General features: G+C 47.8%; 50 non-coding genes and 3 pseudogenes across 50 annotated transcripts; all 53 read right to left on the reverse strand.

The window, feature by feature from the left end:
- Window positions 1-228: 228 nt before the first annotated feature.
- LOC128130649 (5S ribosomal RNA) lies at window positions 229-347 on the reverse strand. Its single transcript, XR_008228572.1, has one exon. It is a non-coding gene; the product is annotated as a 5S ribosomal RNA (ribosomal RNA).
- Window positions 348-580: 233 nt separating this feature from the next.
- On the reverse strand, window positions 581-699 carry LOC128131848 (5S ribosomal RNA). Its single transcript, XR_008229766.1, has one exon. It is a non-coding gene; the product is annotated as a 5S ribosomal RNA (ribosomal RNA).
- A 232-nt stretch (window positions 700-931) lies between these two features.
- LOC128130562 (5S ribosomal RNA) lies at window positions 932-1,050 on the reverse strand. Its single transcript, XR_008228486.1, has one exon. It is a non-coding gene; the product is annotated as a 5S ribosomal RNA (ribosomal RNA).
- Window positions 1,051-1,284: 234 nt separating this feature from the next.
- LOC128131198 (5S ribosomal RNA) lies at window positions 1,285-1,402 on the reverse strand (annotated as a pseudogene).
- Window positions 1,403-1,637: 235 nt separating this feature from the next.
- On the reverse strand, window positions 1,638-1,756 carry LOC128129763 (5S ribosomal RNA). Its single transcript, XR_008227686.1, has one exon. It is a non-coding gene; the product is annotated as a 5S ribosomal RNA (ribosomal RNA).
- Window positions 1,757-1,989: 233 nt separating this feature from the next.
- Window positions 1,990-2,108, reverse strand: LOC128131849 (5S ribosomal RNA). Its single transcript, XR_008229767.1, has one exon. It is a non-coding gene; the product is annotated as a 5S ribosomal RNA (ribosomal RNA).
- Window positions 2,109-2,340: 232 nt separating this feature from the next.
- LOC128130355 (5S ribosomal RNA) lies at window positions 2,341-2,459 on the reverse strand. Its single transcript, XR_008228279.1, has one exon. It is a non-coding gene; the product is annotated as a 5S ribosomal RNA (ribosomal RNA).
- Window positions 2,460-2,692: 233 nt separating this feature from the next.
- On the reverse strand, window positions 2,693-2,810 carry LOC128131189 (5S ribosomal RNA). The gene has a single exon (XR_008229120.1). It is a non-coding gene; the product is annotated as a 5S ribosomal RNA (ribosomal RNA).
- Window positions 2,811-3,044: 234 nt separating this feature from the next.
- Window positions 3,045-3,163, reverse strand: LOC128130432 (5S ribosomal RNA). Its single transcript, XR_008228357.1, has one exon. It is a non-coding gene; the product is annotated as a 5S ribosomal RNA (ribosomal RNA).
- A 232-nt stretch (window positions 3,164-3,395) lies between these two features.
- Window positions 3,396-3,514, reverse strand: LOC128130329 (5S ribosomal RNA). Its single transcript, XR_008228253.1, has one exon. It is a non-coding gene; the product is annotated as a 5S ribosomal RNA (ribosomal RNA).
- Window positions 3,515-3,748: 234 nt separating this feature from the next.
- Window positions 3,749-3,867, reverse strand: LOC128131149 (5S ribosomal RNA). The gene has a single exon (XR_008229080.1). It is a non-coding gene; the product is annotated as a 5S ribosomal RNA (ribosomal RNA).
- Window positions 3,868-4,102: 235 nt separating this feature from the next.
- Window positions 4,103-4,221, reverse strand: LOC128131850 (5S ribosomal RNA). The gene has a single exon (XR_008229768.1). It is a non-coding gene; the product is annotated as a 5S ribosomal RNA (ribosomal RNA).
- Window positions 4,222-4,455: 234 nt separating this feature from the next.
- Window positions 4,456-4,574, reverse strand: LOC128130647 (5S ribosomal RNA). Its single transcript, XR_008228570.1, has one exon. It is a non-coding gene; the product is annotated as a 5S ribosomal RNA (ribosomal RNA).
- A 233-nt stretch (window positions 4,575-4,807) lies between these two features.
- Window positions 4,808-4,926, reverse strand: LOC128131851 (5S ribosomal RNA). Its single transcript, XR_008229769.1, has one exon. It is a non-coding gene; the product is annotated as a 5S ribosomal RNA (ribosomal RNA).
- A 232-nt stretch (window positions 4,927-5,158) lies between these two features.
- On the reverse strand, window positions 5,159-5,277 carry LOC128131852 (5S ribosomal RNA). Its single transcript, XR_008229770.1, has one exon. It is a non-coding gene; the product is annotated as a 5S ribosomal RNA (ribosomal RNA).
- A 233-nt stretch (window positions 5,278-5,510) lies between these two features.
- LOC128131196 (5S ribosomal RNA) lies at window positions 5,511-5,628 on the reverse strand (annotated as a pseudogene).
- Window positions 5,629-5,864: 236 nt separating this feature from the next.
- LOC128129663 (5S ribosomal RNA) lies at window positions 5,865-5,983 on the reverse strand. The gene has a single exon (XR_008227584.1). It is a non-coding gene; the product is annotated as a 5S ribosomal RNA (ribosomal RNA).
- Window positions 5,984-6,217: 234 nt separating this feature from the next.
- On the reverse strand, window positions 6,218-6,336 carry LOC128131853 (5S ribosomal RNA). The gene has a single exon (XR_008229771.1). It is a non-coding gene; the product is annotated as a 5S ribosomal RNA (ribosomal RNA).
- A 234-nt stretch (window positions 6,337-6,570) lies between these two features.
- Window positions 6,571-6,689, reverse strand: LOC128131854 (5S ribosomal RNA). Its single transcript, XR_008229772.1, has one exon. It is a non-coding gene; the product is annotated as a 5S ribosomal RNA (ribosomal RNA).
- Window positions 6,690-6,921: 232 nt separating this feature from the next.
- On the reverse strand, window positions 6,922-7,040 carry LOC128130356 (5S ribosomal RNA). Its single transcript, XR_008228280.1, has one exon. It is a non-coding gene; the product is annotated as a 5S ribosomal RNA (ribosomal RNA).
- Window positions 7,041-7,272: 232 nt separating this feature from the next.
- LOC128130770 (5S ribosomal RNA) lies at window positions 7,273-7,391 on the reverse strand. The gene has a single exon (XR_008228693.1). It is a non-coding gene; the product is annotated as a 5S ribosomal RNA (ribosomal RNA).
- A 232-nt stretch (window positions 7,392-7,623) lies between these two features.
- LOC128130741 (5S ribosomal RNA) lies at window positions 7,624-7,742 on the reverse strand. The gene has a single exon (XR_008228664.1). It is a non-coding gene; the product is annotated as a 5S ribosomal RNA (ribosomal RNA).
- A 235-nt stretch (window positions 7,743-7,977) lies between these two features.
- Window positions 7,978-8,096, reverse strand: LOC128130734 (5S ribosomal RNA). The gene has a single exon (XR_008228657.1). It is a non-coding gene; the product is annotated as a 5S ribosomal RNA (ribosomal RNA).
- A 233-nt stretch (window positions 8,097-8,329) lies between these two features.
- Window positions 8,330-8,448, reverse strand: LOC128130471 (5S ribosomal RNA). The gene has a single exon (XR_008228396.1). It is a non-coding gene; the product is annotated as a 5S ribosomal RNA (ribosomal RNA).
- Window positions 8,449-8,680: 232 nt separating this feature from the next.
- On the reverse strand, window positions 8,681-8,799 carry LOC128130742 (5S ribosomal RNA). Its single transcript, XR_008228665.1, has one exon. It is a non-coding gene; the product is annotated as a 5S ribosomal RNA (ribosomal RNA).
- A 232-nt stretch (window positions 8,800-9,031) lies between these two features.
- On the reverse strand, window positions 9,032-9,150 carry LOC128130357 (5S ribosomal RNA). The gene has a single exon (XR_008228281.1). It is a non-coding gene; the product is annotated as a 5S ribosomal RNA (ribosomal RNA).
- A 233-nt stretch (window positions 9,151-9,383) lies between these two features.
- On the reverse strand, window positions 9,384-9,501 carry LOC128131190 (5S ribosomal RNA). Its single transcript, XR_008229121.1, has one exon. It is a non-coding gene; the product is annotated as a 5S ribosomal RNA (ribosomal RNA).
- Window positions 9,502-9,736: 235 nt separating this feature from the next.
- Window positions 9,737-9,855, reverse strand: LOC128130433 (5S ribosomal RNA). The gene has a single exon (XR_008228358.1). It is a non-coding gene; the product is annotated as a 5S ribosomal RNA (ribosomal RNA).
- A 232-nt stretch (window positions 9,856-10,087) lies between these two features.
- Window positions 10,088-10,206, reverse strand: LOC128130331 (5S ribosomal RNA). The gene has a single exon (XR_008228255.1). It is a non-coding gene; the product is annotated as a 5S ribosomal RNA (ribosomal RNA).
- A 233-nt stretch (window positions 10,207-10,439) lies between these two features.
- Window positions 10,440-10,558, reverse strand: LOC128131184 (5S ribosomal RNA). The gene has a single exon (XR_008229116.1). It is a non-coding gene; the product is annotated as a 5S ribosomal RNA (ribosomal RNA).
- A 235-nt stretch (window positions 10,559-10,793) lies between these two features.
- LOC128130359 (5S ribosomal RNA) lies at window positions 10,794-10,912 on the reverse strand. Its single transcript, XR_008228283.1, has one exon. It is a non-coding gene; the product is annotated as a 5S ribosomal RNA (ribosomal RNA).
- A 233-nt stretch (window positions 10,913-11,145) lies between these two features.
- On the reverse strand, window positions 11,146-11,263 carry LOC128131191 (5S ribosomal RNA). The gene has a single exon (XR_008229122.1). It is a non-coding gene; the product is annotated as a 5S ribosomal RNA (ribosomal RNA).
- A 235-nt stretch (window positions 11,264-11,498) lies between these two features.
- On the reverse strand, window positions 11,499-11,617 carry LOC128130434 (5S ribosomal RNA). The gene has a single exon (XR_008228359.1). It is a non-coding gene; the product is annotated as a 5S ribosomal RNA (ribosomal RNA).
- A 232-nt stretch (window positions 11,618-11,849) lies between these two features.
- LOC128130332 (5S ribosomal RNA) lies at window positions 11,850-11,968 on the reverse strand. Its single transcript, XR_008228256.1, has one exon. It is a non-coding gene; the product is annotated as a 5S ribosomal RNA (ribosomal RNA).
- Window positions 11,969-12,200: 232 nt separating this feature from the next.
- Window positions 12,201-12,319, reverse strand: LOC128131150 (5S ribosomal RNA). Its single transcript, XR_008229081.1, has one exon. It is a non-coding gene; the product is annotated as a 5S ribosomal RNA (ribosomal RNA).
- A 235-nt stretch (window positions 12,320-12,554) lies between these two features.
- LOC128131855 (5S ribosomal RNA) lies at window positions 12,555-12,673 on the reverse strand. The gene has a single exon (XR_008229773.1). It is a non-coding gene; the product is annotated as a 5S ribosomal RNA (ribosomal RNA).
- A 234-nt stretch (window positions 12,674-12,907) lies between these two features.
- LOC128131857 (5S ribosomal RNA) lies at window positions 12,908-13,026 on the reverse strand. The gene has a single exon (XR_008229774.1). It is a non-coding gene; the product is annotated as a 5S ribosomal RNA (ribosomal RNA).
- Window positions 13,027-13,259: 233 nt separating this feature from the next.
- LOC128130353 (5S ribosomal RNA) lies at window positions 13,260-13,378 on the reverse strand. The gene has a single exon (XR_008228277.1). It is a non-coding gene; the product is annotated as a 5S ribosomal RNA (ribosomal RNA).
- Window positions 13,379-13,613: 235 nt separating this feature from the next.
- On the reverse strand, window positions 13,614-13,732 carry LOC128130360 (5S ribosomal RNA). Its single transcript, XR_008228284.1, has one exon. It is a non-coding gene; the product is annotated as a 5S ribosomal RNA (ribosomal RNA).
- Window positions 13,733-13,965: 233 nt separating this feature from the next.
- LOC128131193 (5S ribosomal RNA) lies at window positions 13,966-14,083 on the reverse strand. The gene has a single exon (XR_008229124.1). It is a non-coding gene; the product is annotated as a 5S ribosomal RNA (ribosomal RNA).
- A 235-nt stretch (window positions 14,084-14,318) lies between these two features.
- On the reverse strand, window positions 14,319-14,437 carry LOC128130435 (5S ribosomal RNA). Its single transcript, XR_008228360.1, has one exon. It is a non-coding gene; the product is annotated as a 5S ribosomal RNA (ribosomal RNA).
- A 232-nt stretch (window positions 14,438-14,669) lies between these two features.
- On the reverse strand, window positions 14,670-14,788 carry LOC128130333 (5S ribosomal RNA). Its single transcript, XR_008228257.1, has one exon. It is a non-coding gene; the product is annotated as a 5S ribosomal RNA (ribosomal RNA).
- Window positions 14,789-15,020: 232 nt separating this feature from the next.
- Window positions 15,021-15,139, reverse strand: LOC128131151 (5S ribosomal RNA). Its single transcript, XR_008229082.1, has one exon. It is a non-coding gene; the product is annotated as a 5S ribosomal RNA (ribosomal RNA).
- A 235-nt stretch (window positions 15,140-15,374) lies between these two features.
- Window positions 15,375-15,493, reverse strand: LOC128131859 (5S ribosomal RNA). Its single transcript, XR_008229776.1, has one exon. It is a non-coding gene; the product is annotated as a 5S ribosomal RNA (ribosomal RNA).
- Window positions 15,494-15,727: 234 nt separating this feature from the next.
- LOC128130385 (5S ribosomal RNA) lies at window positions 15,728-15,846 on the reverse strand. The gene has a single exon (XR_008228310.1). It is a non-coding gene; the product is annotated as a 5S ribosomal RNA (ribosomal RNA).
- A 233-nt stretch (window positions 15,847-16,079) lies between these two features.
- LOC128130354 (5S ribosomal RNA) lies at window positions 16,080-16,198 on the reverse strand. Its single transcript, XR_008228278.1, has one exon. It is a non-coding gene; the product is annotated as a 5S ribosomal RNA (ribosomal RNA).
- A 232-nt stretch (window positions 16,199-16,430) lies between these two features.
- On the reverse strand, window positions 16,431-16,549 carry LOC128131860 (5S ribosomal RNA). The gene has a single exon (XR_008229777.1). It is a non-coding gene; the product is annotated as a 5S ribosomal RNA (ribosomal RNA).
- A 234-nt stretch (window positions 16,550-16,783) lies between these two features.
- Window positions 16,784-16,901, reverse strand: LOC128131197 (5S ribosomal RNA; annotated as a pseudogene).
- A 236-nt stretch (window positions 16,902-17,137) lies between these two features.
- LOC128131861 (5S ribosomal RNA) lies at window positions 17,138-17,256 on the reverse strand. Its single transcript, XR_008229778.1, has one exon. It is a non-coding gene; the product is annotated as a 5S ribosomal RNA (ribosomal RNA).
- A 234-nt stretch (window positions 17,257-17,490) lies between these two features.
- On the reverse strand, window positions 17,491-17,609 carry LOC128130106 (5S ribosomal RNA). Its single transcript, XR_008228029.1, has one exon. It is a non-coding gene; the product is annotated as a 5S ribosomal RNA (ribosomal RNA).
- A 234-nt stretch (window positions 17,610-17,843) lies between these two features.
- On the reverse strand, window positions 17,844-17,962 carry LOC128131862 (5S ribosomal RNA). Its single transcript, XR_008229779.1, has one exon. It is a non-coding gene; the product is annotated as a 5S ribosomal RNA (ribosomal RNA).
- A 232-nt stretch (window positions 17,963-18,194) lies between these two features.
- LOC128131863 (5S ribosomal RNA) lies at window positions 18,195-18,313 on the reverse strand. The gene has a single exon (XR_008229780.1). It is a non-coding gene; the product is annotated as a 5S ribosomal RNA (ribosomal RNA).
- A 232-nt stretch (window positions 18,314-18,545) lies between these two features.
- Window positions 18,546-18,664, reverse strand: LOC128130771 (5S ribosomal RNA). The gene has a single exon (XR_008228694.1). It is a non-coding gene; the product is annotated as a 5S ribosomal RNA (ribosomal RNA).
- Window positions 18,665-18,780: the final 116 nt, after the last annotated feature.

The following is an 18,780-nucleotide window of genomic DNA, read 5'->3' on the forward strand; positions in this document are numbered from 1 at the left end:
TATTGTTTTTATGTGTTACAAGACGCAGAACCTCCTTTGTTTTGGTACGCGGGGCGTGGGACCCACGTGACCGATCGGCTCCGTTCCAAAAATACGAAAAGCATCAACCATGAACCAGAGGGCACCCGAGCATAGAAATAGCAAGAAAGAAAGGAAAAAAAGCAAAAAAAACCGCACGTAAAATCTAAAAAAACGCAAACGGACAACGAAAAAGGGGGGGGGGGGGGGGGGGTGCAACACGAGGACTTCCCAGGGGGTCACCCATCCTAGTACTACTCTCGCCCAAGCACGCTTAACTGCGGAGTTTTGATGGGATCCGGTGCATTAGTGCTGGTATGATCGCACCCGAAATACTGTCCATGTTTATTGTTTTTATGTGTTACAAGACGCATAACCTCCTTTGTTTTGGTACGCGGGGCGTGGGACCCACGTGACCGATCGGCTCCGTTCCAAAAATACGAAAAGCATCAACCATGTACCGGAGGGCACCCGAGCATAGAAATAGCAAGAAAGAAAGGAAAAAAAGCAAAAAAAAACCGCACGTAAAATCTAAAAAAACGCAAACGGACAACGAAAAACGGGGGTGCAACACGAGGACTTCCCAGGGGGTCACCCATCCTAGTACTACTCTCGCCCAAGCACGCTTAACTGCGGAGTTCTGATGGGATCCGGTGCATTAGTGCTGGTATGATCGCACCCGAAATAGTATCCATGTTTATTGTTTTTATGTGTTACAAGACGCAGAACCTCCTTTGTTTTGGTACGCGGGGCGTGGGACCCACGTGACCGATCGGCTCCGTTCCAAAAATACGAAAAGCATCAACCATGAACCGGAGGGCACCCGAGCATAGAAATAGCAAGAAAGAAAGGAAAAAAAGCAAAAAAAACCGCACGTAAAATCTAAAAAAACGCAAACGGACAACGAAAAAGGGGGGTGCAACACCAGGACTTCCCAGGGGGTCACCCATCCTAGTACTACTCTCGCCCAAGCACGCTTAACTGCGGAGTTCTGATGGGATCCGGTGCATTAGTGCTGGTATGATCGCACCCGAAATACTATCCATGTTTATTGTTTTTATGTGTTACTAGACGCAGAACCTCCTTTGTTTTGGTACGCGGGGCGTGGGACCCACGTGACCGATCGGCTCCGTTCCAAAAATACGAAAAGCATCAACCATGAACCGGAGGGCACCCGAGCATAGAAATAGCAAGAAAGAAAGGAAAAAAAGCAAAAAAAAACCGCACGTAAAATCTAAAAAAACGCAAACGGACAACGAAAAAGGGGGGGTTCAACACGAGGACTTCCCAGGGGGTCACCCATCCTAGTACTACTCTGGCCAAGCACGCTTAACTGCAGAGTTCTGATGGGATACGGTGCATTAGTGCTGGTATGATCGCACCCGAAATACTATCCATGTTTATTGTTTTTATGTGTTACAAGACGCAGAACCTCCTTTGTTTTGGTACGCGGGGCGTGGGACCCACGTGACCGATCGGCTCCGTTCCAAAAATACGAAAAGCATCAACCATGAACCGGAGGGCACCCGAGCATAGAAATAGCAAGAAAGAAAGGAAAAAAAGCAAAAAAAAAACCGCACGTAAAATCTAAAAAAACGCAAACGGACAACGAAAAAGGGGGGGTGCAACACGAGGACTTCCCAGGGGGTCACCCATCCTAGTACTACTCTCGCCCAGGCACGCTTAACTGCGGAGTTCTGATGGGATCCGGTGCATTAGTGCTGGTATGATCGCACCCGAAATACTGTCCATGTTTATTGTTTTTATGTGTTACAAGACGCAGAACCTCCTTTGTTTTGGTACGCGGGGCGTGGGACCCACGTGACCGATCGGCTCCGTTCCAAAAATACGAAAAGCATCAACCATGTACCGGAGGGCACCCGAGCAAAGAAATAGCAAGAAAGAAAGGAAAAAAAGCAAAAAAAAACCGCACGTAAAATCTAAAAAAACGCAAACGGACAACGAAAAACGGGGGTGCAACACGAGGACTTCCCAGGGGGTCACCCATCCTAGTACTACTCTCGCCCAAGCACGCTTAACTGCGGAGTTCTGATGGGATCCGGTGCATTAGTGCTGGTATGATCGCACCCGAAATACTATCCATGTTTATTGTTTTTATGTGTTACAAGACGCAGAACCTCCTTTGTTTTGGTACGCGGGGCGTGGGACCCACGTGACCGATCGGCTCCGTTCCAAAAATACGAAAAGCATCAACCATGAACCGGAGGGCACCCGAGCATAGAAATAGCAAGAAAGAAAGGAAAAAAAGCAAAAAAAACCGCACGTAAAATCTAAAAAAACGCAAACGGACAACGAAAAAGGGGGGTGCAACACGAGGACTTCCCAGGGGGTCACCCATCCTAGTACTACTCTCGCCCAAGCACGCTTATCTGCGGAGTTCTGATGGGATCCGGTGCATTAGTGCTGGTATGATCGCACCCGAAATACTATCCATGTTTATTGTTTTTATGTGTTACAAGACGCAGAACCTCCTTTGTTTTGGTACGCGGGGCGTGGGACCCACGTGACCGATCGGCTCCGTTCCAAAAATACGAAAAGCATCAACCATGAACCGGAGGGCACCCGAGCATAGAAATAGCAAGAAAGAAAGGAAAAAAAGCAAAAAAAACCGCACGTAAAATCTAAAAAAACGCAAACGGACAACGAAAAAGGGGGGGTTCAACACGAGGACTTCCCAGGGGGTCACCCATCCTAGTACTACTCTGGCCAAGCACGCTTAACTGCGGAGTTCTGATGGGATACGGTGCATTAGTGCTGGTATGATCGCACCCGAAATACTATCCATGTTTATTGTTTTTATGTGTTACAAGACGCAGAACCTCCTTTGTTTTGGTACGCGGGGCGTGGGACCCACGTGACCGATCGGCTCCGTTCCAAAAATACGAAAAGCATCAACCATGAACCGGAGGGCACCCGAGCATAGAAATAGCAAGAAAGAAAGGAAAAAAAGCAAAAAAAAACCGCACGTAAAATCTAAAAAAACGCAAACGGACAACGAAAAAGGGGGGGTGCAACACGAGGACTTCCCAGGGGGTCACCCATCCTAGTACTACTCTCGCCCAAGCATGCTTAACTGCGGAGTTCTGATGGGATCCGGTGCATTAGTGCTGGTATGATCGCACCCGAAATAGTATCCATATTTATTGTTTTTATGTGTTACAAGACGCAGAACCTCCTTTGTTTTGGTACGCGGGGCGTGGGACCCACGTGACCGATCGGCTCCGTTCCAAAAATACGAAAAGCATCAACCATGAACCGGAGGGCACCCGAGCATAGAAATAGCAAGAAAGAAAGGAAAAAAAGCAAAAAAAACCGCACGTAAAATCTAAAAAAACGCAAACGGACAACGAAAAAGGGGGGTGCAACACGAGGACTTCCCAGGGGGTCATCCATCCTAGTACTACTCTCGCCCAAGCACGCTTAACTGCGGAGTTCTGATGGGATCCGGTGCATTAGTGCTGGTATGATCGCACCCGAAATACTATCCATGTTTATTGTTTTTATGTGTTACTAGACGCAGAACCTCCTTTGTTTTGGTACGCGGGGCGTGGGACCCACGTGACCGATCGGCTCCGTTCCAAAAATACGAAAAGCATCAACCATGAACCGGAGGGCACCCGAGCATAGAAATAGCAAGAAAGAAAGGAAAAAAAGCAAAAAAAAACCGCACGTAAAATCTAAAAAAACGCAAACGGACAACGAAAAAGGGGGGGTTCAACACGAGGACTTCCCAGGGGGTCACCCATCCTAGTACTACTCTGGCCCAAGCACGCTTAACTGCGGAGTTCTGATGGGATACGGTGCATTAGTGCTGGTATGATCGCACCCGAAATACTATCCATGTTTATTGTTTTTATGTGTTACTAGACGCAGAACCTCCTTTGTTTTGGTACGCGGGGCGTGGGACCCACGTGACCGATCGGCTCCGTTCCAAAAATACGAAAAGCATCAACCATGAACCGGAGGGCACCCGAGCATAGAAATAGCAAGAAAGAAAGGAAAAAAAGCAAAAAAAAAACCGCACGTAAAATCTAAAAAAACGCAAACGGACAACGAAAAAGGGGGGGTGCAACACGAGGACTTCCCAGGGGGTCACCCATCCTAGTACTACTCTCGCCCAAGCACGCTTAACTGCGGAGTTCTGATGGGATCCGGTGCATTAGTGCTGGTATGATCGCACCCGAAATAGTATCCATGTTTATTGTTTTTATGTGTTACAAGACGCAGAACCTCCTTTGTTTTGGTACGCGGGGCGTGGGACCCACGTGACCGATCGGCTCCGTTCCAAAAACACAAAAAGCATCAACCATGAACCGGAGGGCACCCGAGCATAGAAATAGCAAGAAAGAAAGGAAAAAAAGCAAAAAAAACCGCACGTAAAATCTAAAAAAACGCAAACGGACAACGAAAAAGGGGGGGGTGCAACACGAGGACTTCCCAGGGGGTCACCCATCCTAGTACTACTCTCGCCCAAGCACGCTTAACTGCGGAGTTCTGATGGGATCCGGTGCATTAGTGCTCGTATGATCGCACCCGAAATACTGTCCATGTTTATTGTTTTTATGTGTTACAAGACGCAGAACCTCCTTTGTTTTGGTACGCGGGGCGTGGGACCCACGTGACCGATCGGCTCCGTTTCAAAAATACGAAAAGCATCAACCATGTACCGGAGGGCACCCGAGCATAGAAATAGCAAGAAAGAAAGGAAAAAAAGCAAAAAAAAACCGCACGTAAAATCTAAAAAAACGCAAACGGACAACGAAAAACGGGGGTGCAACACGAGGACTTCCCAGGGGGTCACCCATCCTAGTACTACTCTCGCCCAAGCACGCTTAACTGCGGAGTTCTGATGGGATCCGGTGCATTAGTGCTGGTATGATCGCACCCGAAATACTATCCATGTTTATTGTTTTTATGTGTTACAAGACGCAGAACCTCCTTTGTTTTGGTACGCGGGGCGTGGGACCCACGTGACCGATCGGCTCCGTTCCAAAAATACGAAAAGCATCAACCATGAACCGGAGGGCACCCGAGCATAGAAATAGCAAGAAAGAAAGGAAAAAAAGCAAAAAAAACCGCACGTAAAATCTAAAAAAACGCAAACGGACAACGAAAAAGGGGGGTGCAACACGAGGACTTCCCAGGGGGTCACCCATCCTAGTACTACTCTCGCCCAAGCACGCTTAACTGCGGAGTTCTGATGGGATCCGGTGCATTAGTGCTGGTATGATCGCACCCGAAATACTATCCATGTTTATTGTTTTTATGTGTTACTAGACGCAGAACCTCCTTTGTTTTGGTACGCGGGGCGTGGGACCCACGTGACCGATCGGCTCCGTTCCAAAAATACGAAAAGCATCAACCATGAACCGGAGGGCACCCGAGCATAGAAATAGCAAGAAAGAAAGGAAAAAAAGCAAAAAAAACCGCACGTAAAATCTAAAAAAACGCAAACGGACAACGAAAAAGGGGGGGTTCAACACGAGGACTTCCAGGGGGTCACCCATCCTAGTACTACTCTGGCCCAAGCACGCTTAACTGCGGAGTTCTGATGGGATACGGTGCATTAGTGCTCGTATGATCGCACCCGAAATACTATCCATGTTTATTGTTTTTATGTGTTACAAGACGCAGAACCTCCTTTGTTTTGGTACGCGGGGCGTGGGACCCACGTGACCGATCGGCTCCGTTCCAAAAATACGAAAAGCATCAACCATGAACCGGAGGGCACCCGAGCATAGAAATAGCAAGAAAGAAAGGAAAAAAAGCAAAAAAAAAAACCGCACGTAAAATCTAAAAAAACGCAAACGGACAACGAAAAAGGGGGAGTGCAACACGAGGACTTCCCAGGGGGTCACCCATCCTAGTACTACTCTCGCCCAAGCACGCTTAACTGCGGAGTTCTGATGGGATCCGGTGCATTAGTGCTGGTATGATCGCACCCGAAATAGTACCCATGTTTATTGTTTTTATGTGTTACAAGACGCAGAACCTCCTTTGTTTTGGTACGCGGGGCGTGGGACCCACGTGACCGATCGGCTCCGTTCCAAAAATACAAAAAGCATCAACCATGAACCGGAGGGCACCCGAGCATAGAAATAGCAAGAAAGAAAGGAAAAAAAGCAAAAAAAATCGCACGTAAAATCTAAAAAAACGCAAACGGACAACGAAAAAGGGGGGGGTGCAACACGAGGACTTCCCAGGGGGTCACCCATCCTAGTACTACTCTCGCCCAAGCACGCTTAACTGCGGAGTTCTGATGGGATCCGGTGCATTAGTGCTGGTATGATCGCACCCGAAATACTGTCCATGTTTATTGTTTTTATGTGTTACAAGACGCAGAACCTCCTTTGTTTTGGTACGCGGGGCGTGGGACCCACGTGACCGATCGGCTCCGTTCCAAAAACACAAAAAGCATCAACCATGAACCGGAGGGCACCCGAGCATAGAAATAGCAAGAAAGAAAGGAAAAAAAGCAAAAAAAAACCGCACGTAAAATCTAAAAAAACGCAAACGGACAACGAAAAAGGGGGGGTGCAACACGAGGACTTCCCAGGGGGTCACCCATCCTAGTACTACTCTCGCCCAAGCACGCTTAACTGCGGAGTTCTGATGGGATCCGGTGCATTAGTGCTGGTATGATCGCACCCGAAATACTATCCATGTTTATTGTTTTTATGTGTTACAAGACGCAGAACCTCCTTTGTTTTGGTACGCGGGGCGTGGGACCCACGTGACCGATCGGCTCCGTTCCAAAAATACGAAAAGCATCAACCATGAACCGGAGGGCACCCGAGCATAGAAATAGCAAGAAAGAAAGGAAAAAAAGCAAAAAAAACCGCACGTAAAATCTAAAAAAACGCAAACGGACAACGAAAAAGGGGGGTGCAACACGAGGACTTCCCAGGGGGTCACCCATCCTAGTACTACTCTCGCCCAAGCACGCTTATCTGCGGAGTTCTGATGGGATCCGGTGCATTAGTGCTGGTATGATCGCACCCGAAATACTAACCATGTTTATTGTTTTTATGTGTTACAAGACGCAGAACCTCCTTTGTTTTGGTACGCGGGGCGTGGGACCCACGTAACCGATCGGCTCCGTTCCAAAAATACGAAAAGCATCAACCATGAACCGGAGGGCACCCGAGCATAAAAATAGCAAGAAAGAAAGGAAAAAAAGCAAAAAAAACCGCACGTAAAATCTAAAAAAACGCAAACGGACAACGATAAAGGGGGGTGCAACACGAGGACTTCCTAAGGGGTCACCCATCCTAGTACTACTCTCACCCAAGCACGCTTAACTGCGGAGTTCTGATGGGATCCGGTGCATTAGTGCTGGTATGATCGCACCCGAAATACTATCCATGTTTATTGTTTTTATGTGTTACAAGACGCAGAACCTCCTTTGTTTTGGTACGCGGGGCGTGGGACCCACGTGACTGATCGGCTCCGTTCCAAAAATACGAAAAGCATCAACCATGAACCGGAGGGCACCCGAGCATAGAAATAGCAAGAAAGAAAGGAAAAAAAGCAAAAAAACCGCACGTAAAATCTAAAAAAAACGCAAACGGACAACGAAAAAGGGGGGTGCAACACGAGGACTTGCCAGGGGGTCACCCATCCTAGTACTACTCTCGCCCAAGCACGCTTAACTGCGGAGTTCTGATGGGATCCGGTGCATTAGTGCTGGTATGATCGCACCCGAAATACTATCCATGTTTATTGTTTTTATGTGTTACTAGACGCAGAACCTCCTTTGTTTTGGTACGCGGGGCGTGGGACCCACGTGACCGATCGGCTTCGTTCCAAAAATACGAAAAGCATCAACCATGAACCGGAGGGCACCCGAGCATAGAAATAGCAAGAAAGAAAGGAAAAAAAGGAAAAAAAAAACCGCACGTAAAATCTAAAAAAACGCAAACGGACAACGAAAAAGGGGGGGTTCAACACGAGGACTTCCCAGGGGGTCACCCATCCTAGTACTACTCTCGCCCAAGCACGCTTAACTGCGGAGTTCTGATGGGATCCGGTGCATTAGTGCTGGTATGATCGCACCCGAAATACTAACCATGTTTATTGTTTTTATGTGTTACAAGACGCAGAACCTCCTTTGTTTTGGTACGCGGGGCGTGGGACCCACGTAACCGATCGGCTCCGTTCCAAAAATACGAAAAGCATCAACCATGAACCGGAGGGCACCCGAGCATAAAAATAGCAAGAAAGAAAGGAAAAAAAGCAAAAAAAACCGCACGTAAAATCTAAAAAAACGCAAACGGACAACGATAAAGGGGGGGTGCAACACGAGGACTTCCCAAGGGGTCACCCATCCTAGTACTACTCTCACCCAAGCACGCTTAACTGCGGAGTTCTGATGGGATCCGGTGCATTAGTGCTGGTATGATCGCACCCGAAATACTATCCATGTTTATTGTTTTTATGTGTTACAAGACGCAGAACCTCCTTTGTTTTGGTACGCGGGGCGTGGGACCCACGTGACCGATCGGCTCCGTTCCAAAAATACGAAAAGCATCAACCATGAACCGGAGGGCACCTGAGCATAGAAATAGCAAGAAAGAAAGGAAAAAAAGCAAAAAAACCGCACGTAAAATCTAAAAAAAACGCAAACGGACAACGAAAAAGGGGGGTGCAACACGAGGACTTGCCAGGGGGTCACCCATCCTAGTACTACTCTCGCCCAAGCACGCTTAACTGCGGAGTTCTGATGGGATCCGGTGCATTAGTGCTGGTATGATCGCACCCGAAATACTATCCATGTTTATTGTTTTTATGTGTTACTAGACGCAGAACCTCCTTTGTTTTGGTACGCGGGGCGTGGGACCCACGTGACCGATCGGCTCCGTTCCAAAAATACGAAAAGCATCAACCATGAACCGGAGGGCACCCGAGCATAGAAATAGCAAGAAAGAAAGGAAAAAAAGCAAAAAAAACCGCACGTAAAATCTAAAAAAACGCAAACGGACAACGAAAAAGGGGGGTGCAACACGAGGACTTCCCAGGGGGTCACCCATCCTAGTACTACTCTCGCCCAAGCACGCTTATCTGCGGAGTTCTGATGGGATCCGGTGCATTAGTGCTGGTATGATCGCACCCGAAATACTATCCATGTTTATTGTTTTTATGTGTTACAAGACGCAGAACCTCCTTTGTTTTGGTACGCGGGGCGTGGGACCCACGTGACCGATCGGCTCCGTTCCAAAAATACGAAAAGCATCAACCATGAACCGGAGGGCACCCGAGCATAGAAATAGCAAGAAAGAAAGGAAAAAAAGCAAAAAAAACCGCACGTAAAATCTAAAAAAACGCAAACGGACAACGAAAAAGGGGGGGTTCAACACGAGGACTTCCCAGGGGGTCACCCATCCTAGTACTACTCTGGCCAAGCACGCTTAACTGCGGAGTTCTGATGGGATACGGTGCATTAGTGCTGGTATGATCGCACCCGAAATACTATCCATGTTTATTGTTTTTATGTGTTACAAGACGCAGAACCTCCTTTGTTTTGGTACGCGGGGCGTGGGACCCACGTGACCGATCGGCTCCGTTCCAAAAATACGAAAAGCATCAACCATGAACCGGAGGGCACCCGAGCATAGAAATAGCAAGAAAGAAAGGAAAAAAAGCAAAAAAAAAACCGCACGTAAAATCTAAAAAAACGCAAACGGACAACGAAAAAGGGGGGGTGCAACACGAGGACTTCCCAGGGGGTCACCCATCCTAGTACTACTCTCGCCCAAGCATGCTTAACTGCGGAGTTCTGATGGGATCCGGTGCATTAGTGCTGGTATGATCGCACCCGAAATAGTATCCATATTTATTGTTTTTATGTGTTACAAGACGCAGAACCTCCTTTGTTTTGGTACGCGGGGCGTGGGACCCACGTGACCGATCGGCTCCGTTCCAAAAATACGAAAAGCATCAACCATGAACCGGAGGGCACCCGAGCATAGAAATAGCAAGAAAGAAAGGAAAAAAAGCAAAAAAAACCGCACGTAAAATCTAAAAAAACGCAAACGGACAACGAAAAAGGGGGGTGCAACACGAGGACTTCCCAGGGGGTCATCCATCCTAGTACTACTCTCGCCCAAGCACGCTTAACTGCGGAGTTCTGATGGGATCCGGTGCATTAGTGCTGGTATGATCGCACCCGAAATACTATCCATGTTTATTGTTTTTATGTGTTACTAGACGCAGAACCTCCTTTGTTTTGGTACGCGGGGCGTGGGACCCACGTGACCGATCGGCTCCGTTCCAAAAATACGAAAAGCATCAACCATGAACCGGAGGGCACCCGAGCATAGAAATAGCAAGAAAGAAAGGAAAAAAAGCAAAAAAAACCGCACGTAAAATCTAAAAAAACGCAAACGGACAACGAAAAAGGGGGGGTTCAACACGAGGACTTCCCAGGGGGTCACCCATCCTAGTACTACTCTGGCCCAAGCACGCTTAACTGCGGAGTTCTGACGTGATACGGTGCATTAGTGCTGGTATGATCGCACCCGAAATACTATCCATGTTTATTGTTTTTATGTGTTACTAGACGCAGAAACTCCTTTGTTTTGGTACGCGGGGCGTGGGACCCACGTGACCGATCGGCTCCGTTCCAAAAATACGAAAAGCATCAACCATGAACCGGAGGGCACCCGAGCATAGAAATAGCAAGAAAGAAAGGAAAAAAAGCAAAAAAAAAACCGCACGTAAAATCTAAAAAAACGCAAACGGACAACGAAAAAGGGGGGGTGCAACACGAGGACTTCCCAGGGGGTCACCCATCCTAGTACTACTCTCGCCCAAGCACGCTTATCTGCGGAGTTCTGATGGGATCCGGTGCATTAGTGCTGGTATGATCGCACCCGAAATACTATCCATGTTTATTGTTTTTATGTGTTACAAGACGCAGAACCTCCTTTGTTTTGGTACGCGGGGCGTGGGACCCACGTGACCGATCGGCTCCGTTCCAAAAATACGAAAAGCATCAACCATGAACCGGAGGGCACCCGAGCATAGAAATAGCAAGAAAGAAAGGAAAAAAAGCAAAAAAAACCGCACGTAAAATCTAAAAAAACGCAAACGGACAACGAAAAAGGGGGGGTTCAACACGAGGACTTCCCAGGGGGTCACCCATCCTAGTACTACTCTGGCCAAGCACGCTTAACTGCGGAGTTCTGATGGGATACGGTGCATTAGTGCTGGTATGATCGCACCCGAAATACTATCCATGTTTATTGTTTTTATGTGTTACAAGACGCAGAACCTCCTTTGTTTTGGTACGCGGGGCGTGGGACCCACGTGACCGATCGGCTCCGTTCCAAAAATACGAAAAGCATCAACCATGAACCGGAGGGCACCCGAGCATAGAAATAGCAAGAAAGAAAGGAAAAAAAGCAAAAAAAAAACCGCACGTAAAATCTAAAAAAACGCAAACGGACAACGAAAAAGGGGGGGTGCAACACGAGGACTTCCCAGGGGGTCACCCATCCTAGTACTACTCTCGCCCAAGCATGCTTAACTGCGGAGTTCTGATGGGATCCGGTGCATTAGTGCTGGTATGATCGCACCCGAAATAGTATCCATATTTATTGTTTTTATGTGTTACAAGACGCAGAACCTCCTTTGTTTTGGTACGCGGGGCGTGGGACCCACGTGACCGATCGGCTCCGTTCCAAAAATACGAAAAGCATCAACCATGAACCGGAGGGCACCCGAGCATAGAAATAGCAAGAAAGAAAGGAAAAAAAGCAAAAAAAACCGCACGTAAAATCTAAAAAAACGCAAACGGACAACGAAAAAGGGGGGTGCAACACGAGGACTTCCCAGGGGGTCATCCATCCTAGTACTACTCTCGCCCAAGCACGCTTAACTGCGGAGTTCTGATGGGATCCGGTGCATTAGTGCTGGTATGATCGCACCCGAAATACTATCCATGTTTATTGTTTTTATGTGTTACTAGACGCAGAACCTCCTTTGTTTTGGTACGCGGGGCGTGGGACCCACGTGACCGATCGGCTCCGTTCCAAAAATACGAAAAGCATCAACCATGAACCGGAGGGCACCCGAGCATAGAAATAGCAAGAAAGAAAGGAAAAAAAGCAAAAAAAACCGCACGTAAAATCTAAAAAACGCAAACGGACAACGAAAAAGGGGGGGTTCAACACGAGGACTTCCCAGGGGGTCACCCATCCTAGTACTACTCTGGCCCAAGCACGCTTAACTGCGGAGTTCTGATGGGATACGGTGCATTAGTGCTGGTATGATCGCACCCGAAATACTATCCATGTTTATTGTTTTTATGTGTTACTAGACGCAGAACCTCCTTTGTTTTGGTACGCGGGGCGTGGGACCCACGTGACCGATCGGCTCCGTTCCAAAAATACGAAAAGCATCAACCATGAACCGGAGGGCACCCGAGCATAGAAATAGCAAGAAAGAAAGGAAAAAAAGCAAAAAAAAAACCGCTCGTAAAATCTAAAAAAACGCAAACGGACAACGAAAAAGGGGGGGTGCAACACGAGGACTTCCCAGGGGGTCACCCATCCTAGTACTACTCTCGCCCAAGCACGCTTAACTGCGGAGTTCTGATGGGATCCGGTGCATTAGTGCTGGTATGATCGCACCCGAAATAGTATCCATGTTTATTGTTTTTATGTGTTACAAGACGCAGAACCTCCTTTGTTTTGGTACGCGGGGCGTGGGACCCACGTGACCGATCGGCTCCGTTCCAAAAACACAAAAAGCATCAACCATGAATCGGAGGGCACCCGAGCATAGAAATAGCAAGAAAGAAAGGAAAAAAAGCAAAAAAAACCGCACGTAAAATCTAAAAAAACGCAAACGGACAACGAAAAAGGGGGGGGTGCAACACGAGGACTTCCCAGGGGGTCACCCATCCTAGTACTACTCTCGCCCAAGCACGCTTAACTGCGGAGTTCTGATGGGATCCGGTGCATTAGTGCTGGTATGATCGCACCCGAAATACTGTCCATGTTTATTGTTTTTATGTGTTACAAGACGCAGAACCTCCTTTGTTTTGGTACGCGGGGCGTGGGACCCACGTGACCGATCGGCTCCGTTCCAAAAATACGAAAAGCATCAACCATGTACCGGAGGGCACCCGAGCATAGAAATAGCAAGAAAGAAAGGAAAAAAAGCAAAAAAAAACCGCACGTAAAATCTAAAAAAACGCAAACGGACAACGAAAAACGGGGGTGCAACACGAGGACTTCCCAGGGGGTCACCCATCCTAGTACTACTCTCGCCCAAGCACGCTTAACTGCGGAGTTCTGATGGGATCTGGTGCATTAGTGCTGGTATGATCGCACCCGAAATACTATCCATGTTTATTGTTTTTATGTGTTATAAGACGCAGAACCTCATTTGTTTTGGTACGCGGGGCGTGGGACCCACGTGACCGATCGGCTCCGTTCCAAAAATACGAAAAGCATCAACCATGAACCGGAGGGCACCCGAGCATAGAAATAGCAAGAAAGAAAGGAAAAAAAGCAAAAAAAAAACCGCACGTAAAATCTAAAAAAACGCAAACGGACAACGAAAAAGGGGGGGTGCAACACGAGGACTTCCCAGGGGGTCACCCATCCTAGTACTACTCTCGCCCAAGCACGCTTATCTGCGGAGTTCTGATGGGATCCGGTGCATTAGTGCTGGTATGATCGCACCCGAAATACTATCCATGTTTATTGTTTTTATGTGTTACAAGACGCAGAACCTCCTTTGTTTTGGTACGCGGGGCGTGGGACCCACGTGACCGATCGGCTCCGTTCCAAAAATACGAAAAGCATCAACCATGAACCGGAGGGCACCCGAGCATAGAAATAGCAAGAAAGAAAGGAAAAAAAGCAAAAAAAACCGCACGTAAAATCTAAAAAAACGCAAACGGACAACGAAAAAGGGGGGGTTCAACACGAGGACTTCCCAGGGGGTCACCCATCCTAGTACTACTCTGGCCAAGCACGCTTAACTGCGGAGTTCTGATGGGATACGGTGCATTAGTGCTGGTATGATCGCACCCGAAATACTATCCATGTTTATTGTTTTTATGTGTTACAAGACGCAGAACCTCCTTTGTTTTGGTACGCGGGGCGTGGGACCCACGTGACCGATCGGCTCCGTTCCAAAAATACGAAAAGCATCAACCATGAACCGGAGGGCACCCGAGCATAGAAATAGCAAGAAAGAAAGGAAAAAAAGCAAAAAAAAAACCGCACGTAAAATCTAAAAAAACGCAAACGGACAACGAAAAAGGGGGGGTGCAACACGAGGACTTCCCAGGGGGTCACCCATCCTAGTACTACTCTCGCCCAAGCATGCTTAACTGCGGAGTTCTGATGGGATCCGGTGCATTAGTGCTGGTATGATCGCACCCGAAATAGTATCCATATTTATTGTTTTTATGTGTTACAAGACGCAGAACCTCCTTTGTTTTGGTACGCGGGGCGTGGGACCCACGTGACCGATCGGCTCCGTTCCAAAAATACGAAAAGCATCAACCATGAACCGGAGGGCACCCGAGCATAGAAATAGCAAGAAAGAAAGGAAAAAAAGCAAAAAAAACCGCACGTAAAATCTAAAAAAACGCAAACGGACAACGAAAAAGGGGGGTGCAACACGAGGACTTCCCAGGGGGTCATCCATCCTAGTACTACTCTCGCCCAAGCACGCTTAACTGCGGAGTTCTGATGGGATCCGGTGCATTAGTGCTGGTATGATCGCACCCGAAATACTATCCATGTTTATTGTTTTTATGTGTTACTAGACGCAGAACCTCCTTTGTTTTGGTACGCGGGGCGTGGGACCCACGTGACCGATCGGCTCCGTTCCAAAAATACGAAAAGCATCAACCATGAACCGGAGGGCACCCGAGCATAGAAATAGCAAGAAAGAAAGGAAAAAAAGCAAAAAAAACCGCACGTAAAATCTAAAAAACGCAAACGGACAACGAAAAAGGGGGGGTTCAACACGAGGACTTCCCAGGGGGTCACCCATCCTAGTACTACTCTGGCCCAAGCACGCTTAACTGCGGAGTTCTGATGGGATACGGTGCATTAGTGCTGGTATGATCGCACCCGAAATACTATCCATGTTTATTGTTTTTATGTGTTACTAGACGCAGAACCTCCTTTGTTTTGGTACGCGGGGCGTGGGACCCACGTGACCGATCGGCTCCGTTCCAAAAATACGAAAAGCATCAACCATGAACCGGAGGGCACCCGAGCATAGAAATAGCAAGAAAGAAAGGAAAAAAAGCAAAAAAAAAACCGCACGTAAAATCTAAAAAAACGCAAACGGACAACGAAAAAGGGGGGGTGCAACACGAGGACTTCCCAGGGGGTCACCCATCCTAGTACTACTCTCGCCCAAGCACGCTTAACTGCGGAGTTCTGATGGGATCCGGTGCATTAGTGCTGGTATGATCGCACCCGAAATAGTATCCATGTTTATTGTTTTTATGTGTTACAAGACGCAGAACCTCCTTTGTTTTGGTACGCGGGGCGTGGGACCCACGTGACCGATCGGCTCCGTTCCAAAAACACAAAAAGCATCAACCATGAATCGGAGGGCACCCGAGCATAGAAATAGCAAGAAAGAAAGGAAAAAAAGCAAAAAAAACCGCACGTAAAATCTAAAAAAACGCAAACGGACAACGAAAAAGGGGGGGGTGCAACACGAGGACTTCCCAGGGGGTCACCCATCCTAGTACTACTCTCGCCCAAGCACGCTTAACTGCGGAGTTCTGATGGGATCCGATGCATTAGTGCTGGTATGATCGCACCCGAAATACTGTCCATGTTTATTGTTTTTATGTGTTACAAGACGCAGAACCTCCTTTGTTTTGGTACGCGGGGCGTGGGACCCACGTGACCGATCGGCTCCGTTCCAAAAATACGAAAAGCATCAACCATGTACCGGAGGGCACCCGAGCATAGAAATAGCAAGAAAGAAAGGAAAAAAAGCAAAAAAAAACCGCACGTAAAATCTAAAAAAACGCAAACGGACAACGAAAAACGGGGGTGCAACACGAGGACTTCCCAGGGGGTCACCCATCCTAGTACTACTCTCGCCCAAGCACGCTTAACTGCGGAGTTCTGATGGGATCTGGTGCATTAGTGCTGGTATGATCGCACCCGAAATACTATCCATGTTTATTGTTTTTATGTGTTACAAGACGCAGAACCTCATTTGTTTTGGTACGCGGGGCGTGGGACCCACGTGACCGATCGGCTCCGTTCCAAAAATACGAAAAGCATCAACCATGAACCGGAGGGCACCCGAGCATAGAAATAGCAAGAAAGAAAGGAAAAAAAGCAAAAAAAACCGCACGTAAAATCTAAAAAAACGCAAACGGACAACGAAAAAGGGGGGTGCAACACGAGGACTTCCCAGGGGGTCACCCATCCTAGTACTACTCTCGCCCAAGCACGCTTAACTGCGGAGTTCTGATGGGATCCGGTGCATTAGTGCTGGTATGATCGCACCCGAAATACTATCCATGTTTATTGTTTTTATGTGTTACTAGACGCAGAACCTCCTTTGTTTTGGTACGCTGGGCGTGGGACCCACGTGACCGATCGGCTCCGTTCCAAAAATACGAAAAGCATCAACCATGAACCGGAGGGCACCCGAGCATAGAAATAGCAAGAAAGAAAGGAAAAAAAGCAAAAAAAAACCGCACGTAAAATCTAAAAAAACGCAAACGGACAACGAAAAAGGGGGGGTTCAACACGAGGACTTCCAGGGGGTCACCCATCCTAGTACTACTCTGGCCCAAGCACGCTTAACTGCGGAGTTCTGATGGGATACGGTGCATTAGTGCTCGTATGATCGCACCCGAAATACTATCCATGTTTATTGTTTTTATGTGTTACAAGACGCAGAACCTCCTTTGTTTTGGTACGCGGGGCGTGGGACCCACGTGACCGATCGGCTCCGTTCCAAAAATACGAAAAGCATCAACCATGAACCGGAGGGCACCCGAGCATAGAAATAGCAAGAAAGAAAGGAAAAAAAGCAAAAAAAAAAACCGCACGTAAAATCTAAAAAAACGCAAACGGACAACGAAAAAGGGGGGGTGCAACACGAGGACTTCCCAGGGGGTCACCCATCCTAGTACTACTCTCGCCCAAGCACGCTTAACTGCGGAGTTCTGATGGGATCCGGTGCATTAGTGCTGGTATGATCGCACCCGAAATAGTACCCATGTTTATTGTTTTTATGTGTTACAAGACGCAGAACCTCCTTTGTTTTGGTACGCGGGGCGTGGGACCCACGTGACCGATCGGCTCCGTTCCAAAAATACAAAAAGCATCAACCATGAACCGGAGGGCACCCGAGCATAGAAATAGCAAGAAAGAAAGGAAAAAAAGCAAAAAAAACCGCACGTAAAATCTAAAAAAACGCAAACGGACAACGAAAAAGGGGGGGGTGCAACACAAGGACTTCCCAGGGGGTCACCCATCCTAGTACTACTCTCGCCCAAGCACGCTTAACTGCGGAGTTCTGATGGGATCCGGTGCATTAGTGCTGGTATGATCGCACCCGAAATACTGTCCATGTTTATTGTTTTTATGTGTTACAAGACGCAGAACCTCCTTTGTTTTGGTACGCGGGGCGTGGGACCCACGTGACCGATCGGCTCCGTTCCAAAAATACGAAAAGCATCAACCATGTACCGGAGGGCACCCGAGCATAGAAATAGCAAGAAAGAAAGGAAAAAAAGCAAAAAAAAACCGCACGTAAAATCTAAAAAAACGCAAACGGACAACGAAAAAGGGGGGGTGCAACACGAGGACTTCCCAGGGGGTCACCCATCCTAGTACTACTCTCGCCCAAGCACGCTTAACTGCGGAGTTCTGATGGGATCCGGTGCATTAGTGCTGGTATGATCGCACCCGAAATACTATCCATGTTTATTGTTTTTATGTGTTACAAGACGCAGAACCTCCTTTGTTTTGGTACGCGGGGCGTGGGACCCACGTGACCGATCGGCTCCGTTCCAAAAATACGAAAAGCATCAACCATGAACCGGAGGGCACCCGAGCATAGAAATAGCAAGAAAGAAAGGAAAAAAAGCAAAAAAAACCGCACGTAAAATCTAAAAAAACGCAAACGGACAACGAAAAAGGGGGGTGCAACACGAGGACTTCCCAGGGGGTCACCCATCCTAGTACTACTCTCGCCCAAGCACGCTTAACTGCGGAGTTCTGATGGGATCCGGTGCATTAGTGCTGGTATGATCGCACCCGAAATACTAACCATGTTTATTGTTTTTATGTGTTACAAGACGCAGAACCTCCTTTGTTTTGGTACGCGGGGCGTGGGACCCACGTAACCGATCGGCTCCGTTCCAAAAATACGAAAAGCATCAACCATGAACCGGAGGGCACCCGAGCATAAAAATAGCAAGAAAGAAAGGAAAAAAAGCAAAAAAAACCGCACGTAAAATCTAAAAAAACGCAAACGGACAACGATAAAGGGGGGTGCAACACGAGGACTTCCTAAGGGGTCACCCATCCTAGTACTACTCTCACCCAAGCACGCTTAACTGCGGAGTTCTGATGGGATCCGGTGCATTAGTGCTGGTATGATCGCACCCGAAATACTATCCATGTTTATTGTTTTTATGTGTTACAAGACGCAGAACCTCCTTTGTTTTGGTACGCGGGGCGTGGGACCCACGTGACTGATCGGCTCCGTTCCAAAAATACGAAA

The sequence above is a fragment of the Lactuca sativa genome, chromosome 1 (assembly GCF_002870075.4).
Source record: "Lactuca sativa cultivar Salinas chromosome 1, Lsat_Salinas_v11, whole genome shotgun sequence".
Classification (NCBI taxonomy): domain Eukaryota; kingdom Viridiplantae; phylum Streptophyta; class Magnoliopsida; order Asterales; family Asteraceae; genus Lactuca; species Lactuca sativa.